The sequence below is a fragment of the Rhinopithecus roxellana genome, chromosome 17 (assembly GCF_007565055.1).
Source record: "Rhinopithecus roxellana isolate Shanxi Qingling chromosome 17, ASM756505v1, whole genome shotgun sequence".
NCBI lineage: Eukaryota > Metazoa > Chordata > Mammalia > Primates > Cercopithecidae > Rhinopithecus > Rhinopithecus roxellana.
The window spans coordinates 26,257,684-26,271,505 of NC_044565.1; the positions used below are offsets into that span (position 1 = coordinate 26,257,684).

Below are 13,822 nucleotides of genomic sequence, written 5' to 3' on the forward strand. Positions count from 1 at the left end.
TTGGTAGACATAGGCTAGACTGGGAGCTCCACAGCAGTGGTGGTCTGCAGCCAGCACCCTGGCCCCTGGCCATATTTGGGAGGAGGGAGCGTGGTCCGCTGCCGGCTGACTCCAGGACGCCGCCTGCCTCTGAGTGGGCATAAGGGAACTCCTCCTTGTGCTCAGCAGAGGGCGCATGGAGGCTGCGCCTCTTGCTGAAGGGCAGGCCCTGCCTGCTCCCCTAGGAGGGAATGGGCGAACTCTTACCTGGTCCAGCAGAGGCATTATCCTCATGCCCCCATTGAAGTAGAAATCACTGGGCTCAGGTTCCTGCTCTGCCACAGCTGGTAGCCCAGGGCAAGTTTCTTCTCTGTGCCTCAGTTTCCTTATCTGAAAAATGGATTATAATGGCACCTACCCTAAAGGGTTATTTTGAACATTAAGTGACCTAATGTTTGTAAATGCTCAGCACAGTGCTAGCATTGTGGTAACTGCCCCATAGGTGCTAATATTATTTATTGCCTTTAAATATCAAGATCCAGATCATCCTGGAGCCCTGCTGGAAGCCTCCTCTCCTCTAGGCGGCCCAGACATCCTCCCCTGGCTGACTTGAGGCAAAAACTCTCACTGTACTGCCCCTATTCAGCCTCCTGGAGGTGAGGGTGGGGTCTGGTCTGGATACCTTGTCTTGGATTTACAGAAAAATGCATGAACTTTGGAGTCAGGAACCTTCAGTCCCACTACCTTGTCTGTGACACAGATGCTGTGGGGAGTTGGGCAGAGCCCTGCTCTCTCTCTGGGCTTCAGTTTCTTTAGAACAGTGAACTCCAAGATTCCTTCCTGGACACCTTCCTCTGAGGTGTTTCCAGTGTAATGAGGCAGTGGATTATGGCAGCCTGGGCTGCCTTTCGTGCCATTGTGGCTGGTAGGTAGGTTTCCTCACCCGGCCCCTTGCTCCTGTGGGAGTATGAGGGTGGGCAGTGCCAGTCCAGCTCCTTGTGAATGATCATCGGGGTTGACTCTGTCCCTCCCCTCTAGGCTGGTTGGCCAGGGGCTTCTTGAGGAGTACCGCTTGTCCCCACGAGGTGGCGAGGCCCTCCCATGCCTGACATTTGTCTTCTCTGAGCCCAGAGATGTAAGAGCTTTGGAAGTGCTCTCTTGGGCTGTCTCTCCCTGCAGTCCAGGATTCTGGACTCTCAGGGGCCCCCAGGGAATTGGGGAGATCAGAGATGGGCAGCATCACTCTTCCTGCCAGGTCTCGAGGCCTCTTCAGTGACCCACGGTCTCTGGCCTCAGGGATTTCCCAGACCTTGCTCCCAGCCCTGAATTCAGCCTCCCCAGGTCCCCCCACACTGAGGCAGGGAGGCTTTTGTGGCAGTCTCCAGGCCATAAGCAGCCACCCTCCAGGGGCTAACCATCTGTGTTCCCCGACTGCATGACCCGGCCTTGGCCACCACACACATGAGCACATGTGTGTCAACACACACAAATACATGCCTGCACATGCCCAGGGCCCAGCTGCTGGAGCGAGCAGGGCCATAGATGAGCCAAAAGACAAACAAGTTTCCTCTTTGTCTTTGGTGTGAGAGTGCTGGACGGTTTTTGGTTTTGTGTTTAATACGCCTGCACTGGGGCCAGCAGCTGGCCTGTGAGGAGCAGGGGGAGTGAGGGGAATATTCCAGGCCAAAGCCAGTGTCCAAGAGCATGATCAGCTGGGATTAGTCTGGTCAAGAGGTTCCCCCAAATCCCCAATTCCTGTCCTTCCTCCCGTGAATAAACACATGTGCCCCCACACCAAGGCTGGTGCTGAGTCCGTAGTCAGTCATCAGGGTCACATGCCCAGGATGTACTCCATCCTAGCATCTCCCCGTGTCTCACCCCAGAGAGCCGGGCCCTGAGATGCTGCCTTCTAGTCTCCTTCACCTTCTTCCTTCCCCATAGAACATGGCCTCATAGGCTAGCAGGCATGCGGTAATTCTGACTCGTATGGCAGGTGTGCACATTCCTGGGTGAGCACACCCAAGAGCACCCAGGCATGCCCTCGCTACTGGGCTCCCGTGTGGTGACAGGGAGGTGGGTGAAGATGACTCCCAGTCCCTGGGATGGAGACCCCCATTGGGTGGCACCTCTCCAGCTCTCACATCATCTCTCAGTAATCTGGGGTGTAAAAGAGGAGGGGAGTGGACCAGAAGCCACTAGACAGCTTGCTGGAAGCCAGCTGAGGAATCACTCCGAACCTCTGGGGTCAGCTTGGGGGAGCGGATGATGGAGGGTAGGGCTCCAAGCCTGGAGCAAGCCATCCTTGCCCCACTCCCCAGTCCTGAGGTCTCCCACCTGTGGTGCTGGGAGATGGGGAGCAGCACAGGTGTTGTCTCAGACTTTTGAAGTAGAGCCCACTCCCATCAGGGAATTATTGTTACTTCCCAGCCAGCCTCCCCTACCTCACCCTTTGTCACTCCTTTCATCCGTGGTAACTCCATCTTCAGCCCTAAGTGCCCTTCATGTGAGCTGGGAGAGTCCTAGACTTCTATTTTCAGTGAGGAGCTGGAGGAAAGGAGGATGGGAGAGAGAAGGAAATGCCTATCCCTTGGGGGCTCCTCCCCCAGCTGACCTCAGTGGCTCAGCGTGGTTCCTCAGCTAACTAATCTGAAAGCTGTCTAGTAGCCTCTTAGTCCACAGGACCGCCCAAGGACAGCCCCAGATCCCCCTATCTCACCCCCTGGGCAGGAGCCCTATGCAAAGGACAGGGACAGCTGCATCATTTTCTGGAACAAAATAGGCTTTTTCTAAGAGTCCCTCCTTGTGGCCTGCCCGGGTGACACAGGAAAGGGACCAGGGGCAAAGGGAGGAGTTGAAAGGAGGTAAGTCCCCTCCAGCATCCAGGCAGAGAAACAAAAGCAGACACCGCGAGAGTCAAAGACGGAGACAGGGCGAGCGGGACAGTGAGAGAAGATAGAAGACAGAAACACAGGGAGGAAACAGGCAGAAAGATTCGAAAATATAGTAAGACAGATTTAGATGAAGGGAGAGAGATGGCGGGAGAAGCCACACACGCTCACACACTCACACACGCTCATACTCCCTCTCTCTCTTTCCCCCCTCCCTCTTGCTCTCACATACACACACTCACACACACACACACCCGGGCGTGCGCTCACGCAGCCTCCCTGAGCCTTGCTGGAAATAATCCCGTTCGCGACGCCAGGGCCTCAGCTGCACAGGCGTTGCCGAGCTGTTACCTTGCACATCTGTCAGCTCCAAATGTAGAAGCTGTCATAGGACTGTATGTGTGTGAGTGTGAGAGTGTGTGTGCATGCCTGTTCCTCCCAGAGAATTCTGAGGCCTTGGTCGGCAGAAGGAGATTCCCAAAGGCCCAGAGGCTCTCCAGGAAGTCCAAGCCCTGGGAAGCAGGTCTGCTCCTTCCCTTCCTGCACAGGAAGTAGCCACAGGGCCGCCCAGCTTTATGAGATAGCCCACTGGACTTGGCTTCTGTGGCCTGGCTCGGCCACTTACAGCCATGGGGCCCTGGGCAGTCACTTCTCAGAGCAACTGTGTCCTGCTTGTCAGGTCGAGATGTTGGATAGCTATGCCACCTGGAAGGAACCCAGACAGGGGGTGATGAGCACCTGGTCTGGTGTGTGTCAGTCACTTCTGGTAGTCAGGGATTTTTCTCTGAGAGCTGGGAAGCTTCTTGTGTCTGACTCCCACTTCTGGGAATGTATCCCACACCAAGGTCCCTTTGGGGCACCGAGAACATTGCCCTCCTCTGACCCACTCTTCTCCATGCCAGTCTCCTTGCTGGACTGGAGGATGGGCCTTGGGCACCGACTCCGGGCTGCAAAAGGTCCAAGAACCTCAAACACCAAGTCTCCAGGAGAATAGGGTGTTGGCACAAAGTCTGGAGGAGTTGAGAATGTTGAGCCTTTTCCTGTAAGGATCCTTGGGTAGAAACTTTTCTCTGGTGACTCTTTCCAGGTTTTCAACCCCACTTCCTGGCCCCAAATGTCAGGATGTTCTTTTTTTGTGTTTGCACTTCCTCCTTCTTTAATCTAAGCGTATCACAGATAAATTTTATAGCAATGAGAAAGAGGCCCCAGGAACTACCTAGTAAGGAGGGCAGCTTTTTCACTCCAAGTAAGAGGAAAGAGGGACCCTGACCAAAGGGACCCCACCCTGTATTGGTGCTTTTCCCACAATGCCATGGCCACCCTATTTCATCCTCCCCCGATCCATGGAACTGACCCCTTGAAGACTTGAATACAAAGGCCCTGCCATCCATCCCACAGGCTGGCACCCTCACCCCTGTCCTGGCCTCATCAGAAACCATCTTAACCCCAGGCCATCTCTTATGCCGTCCTCAGATCCATGTTTCTTTCTGCTCAAAGGCTGGATGGAACAATCTAACAGGCATTGTATGCTCATGGTGCTCACAGCACGGTGTTCTAAGAGAGGAGATGAGGCCAAAGACTTGAATCAGTGGTTCGAGCCCAGAAGCCATCACCTGGAATGTGTTCTCGCCAGGGACCTGGGTCTCCAAGTATGCACATTACGGATATATATGAATCACACATGGGCCTGCCCTGGGCCCAAGCCGTGTATGTGTGTGTGTGTGTGTGTGTGTGTGTGTGTGTATGTGTATAAGCTGTTTGCCACCTTAGAATTAGTCTTATGGGGGTTTGAACATTCAGCTTTTCTTATGCCTGGAGGGGTGTAATTGTGTGTGTGCCTGTGTATAAGTGTACTGATGTAAAACTTACCAGATAATGGTGTGGTGTGCAAATGTGGGTTTGGGTGTATAGCTGTACATGCACACCTATAAGCCTATTGTGTGAATGTGAGTGTAACTTTGAAAACTACTGTGAGCGCACATGAGCATTTGTATTTGAATAACAGTGGGTCTGTGTGTTTAAATCATGTATGCATCAACAGTGTACATATATGTGATTGAATGGTGGTATATAACCACATGTTGTATTTCTGGGTTGCTTCCCATTCATAATTGGGTGTGCATGCGTGCACACGTGACAGGTTGTTACCTTCCAAGCAGGAGCTCATGCAAAGCTGTGCATGAGATTTATGTGTGTGTGATCTTGACACGGGACTAGTGTCCCTGGATAAATGAGTGTGTTCAGGCCTGTGACTGGGGTATAACAATTGTGTGTTGACAAACTGCAGACACCCCTTAGGCCATGTCCAGTGAGAAGGAAATGTGTAAATGTTTGTTGAACACAAAACAGTACAGCCACAAAATGCCAGGCCCTGTAGTGGCGCAGCAAATCGTGGAAGTTTTTTCCTCCCTCTCCATCCCTCCCTCTCCCCAGCATCTCGGCCCCTCTCTGGCGTCGTTCCCTCACACCTAAGCCCAATGGTGTTTTGTAGGCTTTCAGCTGTTACCTCAGTCCCTCCTCGCCTCATTCCCGATTCACTCCGTTGCTATAGGTATGTTTGAAACCCCAGCGTGGTAGATTTTAATTAGTCTTCCTACAGATGGCCAATTAACATTCATTACTTTTGCCTTGAGCGATTAATTATGAGTTTGGATAGAAAAGGAGAGAAGAGGAGAGGAAGATGGGCAGGTGAATGAAAGGAGAAAAGAGAAGGGGGTTTGATTGGGAGTTTGGAATTTTTACACAGAGCAGGCTGGTGGGGGAGAGGGTGGGAAAGAGTCGTTTCAACCCCCTCACTCCCAGCGGCCTCCCTCAGCCCACAGCTGCTCCGGGCCCCTAATCGGCTTGGCTGGCCCAGCCCTCCAGGAAAATAGAGCTCACACCCTCGTTTGGGAGGCCTTAAGCCTCTGGTGTTCCCTGACCCCAGCCCTTTCATAATACCGGCCCTCTTGTTTCTTGTGCCAGAGCTGGGTGGGAACTGTGTCAGGAATCGCCCAAAATATTGCAGATAACCCAGAAAGGAAGCTCTGCTGCCAGTCACTCCTTGCTAGAATTGCAGTGTCTCACTATACAGATGAGAAAACTGAGGCCCGCAGAGGAAATGACTTCCCCCACCTCGGGCCCCTTGGAAGGTCGCGGAGAGTCCAGCTTCGTTGACTCCCCAGCTTTGTTTTTCTGCTGCAACCAGAGTGGTTTATAAAGATTTTGTGCAACATTCCATGAACAGGCTGATTTCAAATACAATTCACATCCTTCGCTGTGCACCTAATTGCCAAAGGTCCTGTGATTCCCTGGCCCATTGAAAGACTCCTTGAGTGTCGTTGGCTGGGTTCAGGAGTCGCACCTGTGTTCCTAATCCTAAATCCATTCCAGGAGTGGGGAATAGATGCCTAAATGTAAACAGTGGTCTTTTGGGTGGTAGGATTCCAACTGATTTTCATCTTCCTCTCTCAAATCAGCTGTATTTTTAATTCTCTGTAGCACAGATACATTATTTGAACAAAATAAAGTATATAAGCTATGCCTACATGTTACTTGAAACTTTTTCAAAATTTATATTGTAAAAAGAAACAGAAAAGAAGTCCACATTAGTTTATGATCTTTTTTAAAAGACCACAAATATGTACATCAAAATTTTGAACACTGATTATCACTTGAATCAGCCTGCTTGAATTCAAGTCACAGTTCTGCCACCCACTTCAACAGTATCCTCATCTGTTAAGTCGAGTTAAAAAGAATATCCATCTCATAGGGTCGTGAGAATTAAAATAACGTATGAAAAGTCTTAGAACAGTGTCTTGTATCTATAAAGAGCCCAACAAATATTATATATTGTGAATATTAATAACAGTAAGATTTTAAAATAGTGGTTATCTGAGTGGTGGTATTTTAAGAGCTCTTTTTGTTTTTCTGTATCTTGAAAAATTTTCCACAGAGAACATGCAATACCTTGATAATAAGATAGTGTAATTTGGAAGAGAGAGAGGAAGGAGAGAAGGAAGGAAGGAGGGAGGGAAGGAGGGAGGGAGGGAAGGAAGGAAGGAAGGAGGGAGGGAGGGAGGGAGGGAAAGGGAGGAAAGGAAGGAAGGACGAAAGGAAGGAAGGCGAGAAGGAAGGAAGGAGAGTAGGAAGGAAGGAGGGATAGAGGGAAGGAAGGAAGGAGAGTAGGAAGGAAGGAGGGATAGAGGGAAGGAAGGAAGGAGAGAAGGAAGGAGGGAGGGAAGGAGTGAGGAAAGGAAGGAAGGAGAGAAGGAAGGAGGGAGGGAGAGAAGGAAGGAAGGAGAGAAGGAGGGAAGGAGGGAGGGAGGGAAGGAAGGAAAGAGAGAGGGAGGGAGGGAGGGAGGGAGAGAGGGAGGGAGGGAAGGAGGGAGGAAGGGAAGAAGGAAGAAAGGCAGATGTATTTATTCTGCCCAAAGCAAATGTAGTTCTGCTGTTTTAGACCTCTATTACATTTCCATCATTTTGGCTGGGCACGGTGGCTTACGCCTATGATCCCAGCACTTTGGGAGGCCGAGGTGGGCAGATCACCTGAGGTCAGGAGTTTGAGACCAGCCTGGCCAACATGGCAAAACCCCATCTCTACTAAAAATACACACACAAAAAAAAGTTAGCCAGCCGTGGTGGCACACACCTATAGTCCAAGCTACTCAGGAGGCTGATGCAGGAGAATTGCTTGAACCAAGGAAGGGGAGGTTGCAGTGAGCTGAGATCTCCCACTGCACTCCAGCAGTGTGGGCAACAGTCTAAAAAAAAATTCCACTATTTTACCCGTAGTTGTAATAGTTATGGCTATGGTAGTTATGGCCTATGTCCCCTGGAGGTCTTACTGATAGCATGGCAAACATTCTCACCTCCAGGAAACCCCCTCCATCTCCTCTCCTGCTTGACTAACTCTTCCTCATCCTTTACATCCTTAGCACCTTCCTTGGCCTATCCCACTCCCCGCACACGCCTGGCCTATGCTTTTCCTGTGGGGCCTCTTTCCTTCCGGGGTTGTGTGGTTTACTGTCCAGATGTCTGGTAAATGGGAACTGGAACTCAAGCCTTGTGTCTCAGGGACACATTGTGGGGTCTGCCAGTCGGTGCGCATCCCTTCCCTCTTTCCCAGCATGCCGCCTCTGCTCACACTTCATCTTTGTTCCCTGTGACTTCAGCATGCATGCAGCCCTGTCCTCAAGGCTTAGGCCCACACTGAACTGCAGCTTCCTTCCATGTCTCTCAATTCACATTTCTAAAAGGGAGCATCTGGTTGGCCTAGGGCCTCTTTTTGAGCCTCTTTACAGGTCAAGGGAGGATTGGCTGCAAAGGGCTGGATCTGGCAGTCTGGGCTGATGTTGCAGGATGGGGCAGAGACAGGGCTGTCCCCAGTACTGGGTAGGGGTGATGAGTGGGCTGCAGCCTGGGAGAAGCATCCCTGTGCCTTTGTGGAGGCAGAAGGAGAAAGAAGAGCTAAAACCAAAGGCTCCCTGGACACACTGGAAACCCAGACACGGATGTGGGAGAAAGGAACCTCTGTGACTCTCCTTTCGTTTGGGGGCATGGGCCATAGATTGAAGCACAAAGGTGGTGAGGAAGGCCTGAATTTCTGTGTGAGAACCAAGGGTAGTGGCCACCGTTTTCTTTTCATGTCATAGCTCCAGAGTCCGTGGTCCCTTCCAAATGGCTTTCCTGAGTTGTAAAAATGCAAGTGTAAGTGGCAATCTGACAACTCCAAAGGGCACTGCTTAGGGGAGGGGGGTAGAGAGGGTTTCTTGGAAGACATGAGACTAAAACACGCCTTGAAGGTTGAGCAGGGTTGGCATTGGTGGGGAGAAAGAAGGTACGCTAGCTGGCCAAAACCTTGTGAGCAAAAGCTCTGAGTGGGGAAGGGGCATAGGGTGGGAATGAGGATTCCAGCTAGTCTGGTGGTTTGCAGTCTGTTAGAGAGAGGTGGGTGAGACCAGATAACAGATGCCTTTGAAGCAGAGGGGCTTACATGGAGCCGCTCTCCTGGGGGCAAGTGTCTACATTATCAGGCCCCTGTTCTCAACAGCAGGCGTCTGAGACTTCTCCAGGCCTCTCCCCGCCACTGACGGCCACCATGCAGGGGATCCAGTTGAGAGTCCCCTCCTGCAGTGCTTTCCACACTCATCACATCCTTCAGCTGGCCGGATTTCCTGACTGTCCTCTTAACCTAATCAACCCATTTCCTAGTGTGCCTGGAGACCATCTGCTGTAGAGGGGAGTGAGATAACAGACATAAGCACTGCTCTCAATGTCTTAAGAGCTGCTCGGGGGAGATAGACATGGGTAGAGCAGTTTCATGTTAAAGGAGGTGCTCTTGACCTGGAATACAACAGGCCTTTGGGGTGGGGGCATGAGGATTGAAGGCAGGAGGGCCTCTCTACAGGGACTGCTCTCCTGGGCTCACACTGAGGTGCAGCCCTTACAAGCTCCAGGCACTGTCCCACCTCCCTGCTTTGCCACACTCACTCTACCCCTGCCCATTACTAAATATCCCTCCACTTTGGGGCCCTTAGTTCCAATCCCTGAGAGAGAACCTCACTGAGCCTGAGCCTGGCCCCAAATCAAGTTCAGCGATAAGTCCAAGGGGACCACCCTGATGCAATCGGCTGTGACCAGAAGGAAGGCCATGGGGTTCACCCAGGACCAGTACGGGGTGTGTGGAGGTGTGGGCATAGCAGGCAGGGACACTGAAAATTTTTGCATGTATCTAATTACTTATCATTTAATATACTGTCCCATGAGAAAGTGTTGCTGAAATTTCTTTCATTTTGCCATTCATGGTTTTTGAAAAACATAAGTTTAGTAATATGACCACTATTTATTGGAAATAAACATTTATACTAAATTGTTTTTCTGAGGTAGTAGAGGAAACTTTTTTCTTTCTTAAAAGAATTTTTTTTTCTACTTTGAAACCTTTGGGGATTACTCATTGGCATAATTTCTCTGTTCTGTCTCGAATGGCTTAAAAATATTTATTGCTTCTCTCGGATGGCAAACCGTGAAATACTGATTTAACCTTTGATGGGAAAGAGAACAATGTCTATAGTTTCAATTAGAAGCTACTTAGAAAAACAGTGCCGGCCGGGCGCAGTGGCTCAAGCCTGTAATCCCAGCACTTTGGGAGGCCGAGATGGGCGGATCACGAGGTCAGGAGATCGAGACCATCCTGGCTAACACAGTGAAACTCCGTCTCTACTAAAAATACAAAAACTAGCCGGGCGAGGTGGCGGGCGCCTGTAGTCCCAGCTACTCGGGAGGCTGAGGCGGGAGAATGGCGCAAACCCGGGAGGTGGAGTTTGCAGTGAGCTGAGATCCGGCCACTGCACTCCAGTCCGGGCGACAGAGCGAGACTCCGCCTCAAAAAAAAAAAAAAAAAGAAAAAGAAAAACAGTGCCTATAATACTTAGCCCATTGTTTAAATTTTGTTAAAATTTATAAACAAAAGGTGAATTCAAATTTGAACACCAAAGTCAGCCAAGACCTCACTGCACCAGCCACCTGTACATTTCAAAAAATAGCTTGACAGATCTTTCCATGTTTGAATAATCTGCAGAAACCCCTCAATCATGACCAATAATCCACACATTTTCAACAATCCTGGAGTTTCCAGTATCCCTTCACTCCACTTACAAATGTTTTGAAAATTTGCCAGCTTTCCAGAGATGTATGAATAGTGTCATACAAATAATTGACAGTACTGAGATCACTTCAGAGTTCTTTCATATCCCGACAAATCTCAACACCAATAAATCCCCAAGATGTACATGACAATGTGTGTACAAAGCTCTTGGCTCATCTTCCATAAATGTTGTGGCAACACGTTAAATCTTTCACTTGTGTCAGCAGCTCCAGTGTAGACACAGCCATACATTTTATTAAATCAGCTTCCATAATAATTGGGTGTGACAGCCTACTAGTGATATTATCCATACCCATGTGATATGGTTTGAATGCGTGTCGCTTCCAAATCTCTGTTGAATTGTGATCCCCAATGTTGGACATGGGGCTTGGTGGAGATATTGAATCATAGGGGTGGATCCCTCATGAATGGCTAAGTTCCCTCCTCTCGGCAATGAGTGAGTTTTTACTCTGAGTTCCAGTTGTTTGAAAGAGTCTAGGACCTCCCCTCACCCCATACTCCCCCTCTCACCATGTGACACGCCTCCTCCCACTTTGACATCCGCCATTAGTGAAGGCTCCCTGAAGTCTCACCAGAAATCGAGCAGATGCTGGAGCCGGGCACGCACAGCCTGCAGAACCATGAGCCAAATAAACCTTTTTTCTTCATAAATTACCCAGTCCCAGGTATTTCTTTATAGCAACACAAAAACAGACTAACACATCATAGCACCTGTGAAGGGCTGTTTAATTAAGATGGCCTTGGACATTTTCTGCAGGGAGCTTGCACAGGTTGAGAGCTAGGCACCATTTATACCCTCAGCGGTCTCGTTGTAGCTTATGAGTGGTTTATGGAAACAATGCCCATGTATATTATTTCATTAATAGTTCTAAATACTTGCTATGTGCCAGACACTATTACTATTCTAAGTGTTTTACATATATACACTAATTGGGTCCTTCCAAAAAACTCTAAGGTAGGTTTTATGATTTATTCTCATTTTTCAGGTAAAGAAAGTAGCACTGAAAGGTTAAGCAACTTGCCTACGTTTCACAACAAGTTTGCACAATCTGTAGACACCAAATTAAATTAGTTATAAAGTTCTCTTTTTTATTTCAAACTCAAAACACTTGCCTTCATTTGCAAGTTAGATTCCCTATGCCCATGGCAGACACAATTTTCCCAGAAATAAAATATCTTCAACTTCAAAAACATCCTACTTTCCTCATTAGGTTTTAGTTAGCCAGGTAATACTTTACAAAAGACAGTGTATGTCACCAAAAAGTATATGCTTACTATAAAACTACATCAAATATAAGTGAATTATATATTTTTTCTGGTGTTCTGAAAACTTCCAGAAATTTTTTCAAGTTATGATTGTTCTTTCATTCCTGAACTGTTTTAGCAGAACAACTAGAATGGGTAACAGAATTGCATGTCTTTTATAATGCTGTGTTCCATCCATGAAAAATCCAATTACTCAGATATTTTTAAAAATGTTTTCAGGGGGAAGGAGCAGCACCAAATCCAAGATGGCGGCCAGCAGGAGGCTGATGAAGGAGCTTGAAGAAATCCGCAAATGTGGGATGAAAAACTTCCGTAACATCCAGGTTGATGAAGCTAATTTATTGACTTGGCAAGGGCTTATTGTTCCTGACAACCCTCCATATGATAAGGGGGCCTTCAGAATCGAAATCAACTTTCCAGCAGAGTACCCATTGAAACCACCGAAGATCACATTTAAAACAAAGATCTATCACCCGAACATCGACGAAAAGGGGCAGGTCTGTCTGCCAGTAATTAGCGCTGAAAACTGGAAGCCAGCAACCAAAACCGACCAAGTAATCCAGTCCCTCATAGCACTGGTGAATGACCCCCAACCCGAGCACCCGCTTCGGGCTGACCTAGCTGAAGAATACTCTAAGGACCGTAAAAAAATCTGTAAGAATGCTGAAGAGTTTACAAAGAAATATGGGGAAAAGCGACCTGTGGACTAAAATCTGCCACGATTGGTTCCAGCAAGTGTGAGCAGAGGCCCCGTGCAGTGCATTCAGACACCCCGCAAAGCAGGACTCTGTGGAAATTGACACGTGCCACCGCCTGGCGTTCGCTTGTGGCAGTTACTAACTTTCTACAGTTTTCTTAATCAAAAGTGGTCTAGGTAACCTGTAAAGAAAGGATTAAAAATTTAAGATGTTCTAAAAAAAAAAAAAAAAAAAAAAATGTTTTCATTTCTCTTGAACTTTTTATACTTTAAAGGTAGTTTGGGGGTGAGAAGGCCCATTCCTTCCTTTGCAATTTCAAACCGTGTGCAGAGTCTTGGCTTAAAATGTGTTACTCCCTTTACCCACCCTTATGTCAGTTCTGATTTCCTCTTGATGATGAAATATTTGACTACTCCTCACTATTACTATTGGCATCATAATTTGATGATAAACTCTTGGAAATTTTTGTGAAAAACAGAAACTCAAACCTTTGTTTTGACATCACTTTTTAGATTCCTGTGATTTAAGTATTTATTTAGAATTGCTCAGTGATTGTGTTCCATCTACAAGAAGAGAATGCCAATGACAGATTCTCTAACACTTCTTGTTAAGACACTTTCCATGTTTTCTCAGTTATTTTCTAACAAGATTAATGTCCCAAAGCAAGGCTCTTTCAGCCTAGTGGCATACTCCTGCTATAGCCTAGAAACCATGGATTTAAGGCTTTTCTACAGACTATCGTTTTTGTTAAGAAACTGTTTTATTGCTATTTAATGATCTTTTGTCCTAGTTTTTTAAATTCTATTTTTTTCTCTTTTACTAATTTGGAAGTAGTAGCCCACTTCTATTCCTTAGATGGCATATTTCATTTCTCCAAATCTAAAGTTAATCATCATCTTTACTATCCTTTAGAAAAATGTACGATCCAAATGTACTTTAACTTTGATCAACACACTACACCAGCTTAGATGCTGTTGTTGTTCAATACTTATTCTGTTTTTTTAGTCCCACAAATTATACAAGGACATTACTGTTTTATATAGTCAATATTTATTTATATTGTATTAACTTTACTCACTATTCATCCTTTCACCTCAGACTTTTCTTCTACAATAATTTTCCTTCTGCCTAAAATTCCTTTAATGAGTGTCAGTTGGTAGAAATTTTCATTTTTGATTTGTTTGAAAATGTCTTTATTTCACCCTTATTTTGAAAGACAGTTTTTGCCAGAAATACAATTCTAGGTTGTAAGTTATTTTCTCTTAGTGCTTTGAAGATGTATCCCACTCTCTCCTGGCATCCACTGCTGAGAGTCGGTTGTCAGTCCAATTGTCACTTTCTAGTAA

At 47.6% G+C, this 13,822-nt stretch overlaps 1 pseudogene across 1 annotated transcript; it reads left to right on the plus strand.

Annotated features, from left to right (window-relative positions):
• Nucleotides 1-11,998: 11,998 nt before the first annotated feature.
• On the plus strand, nt 11,999-12,690 carry LOC104661352 (annotated as a pseudogene). Its single transcript, XR_747840.2, has one exon. The product of XR_747840.2 is annotated as a ubiquitin-conjugating enzyme E2 L3 pseudogene (transcript).
• The last annotated feature ends 1,132 nt before the right edge of the window (nt 12,691-13,822 follow it).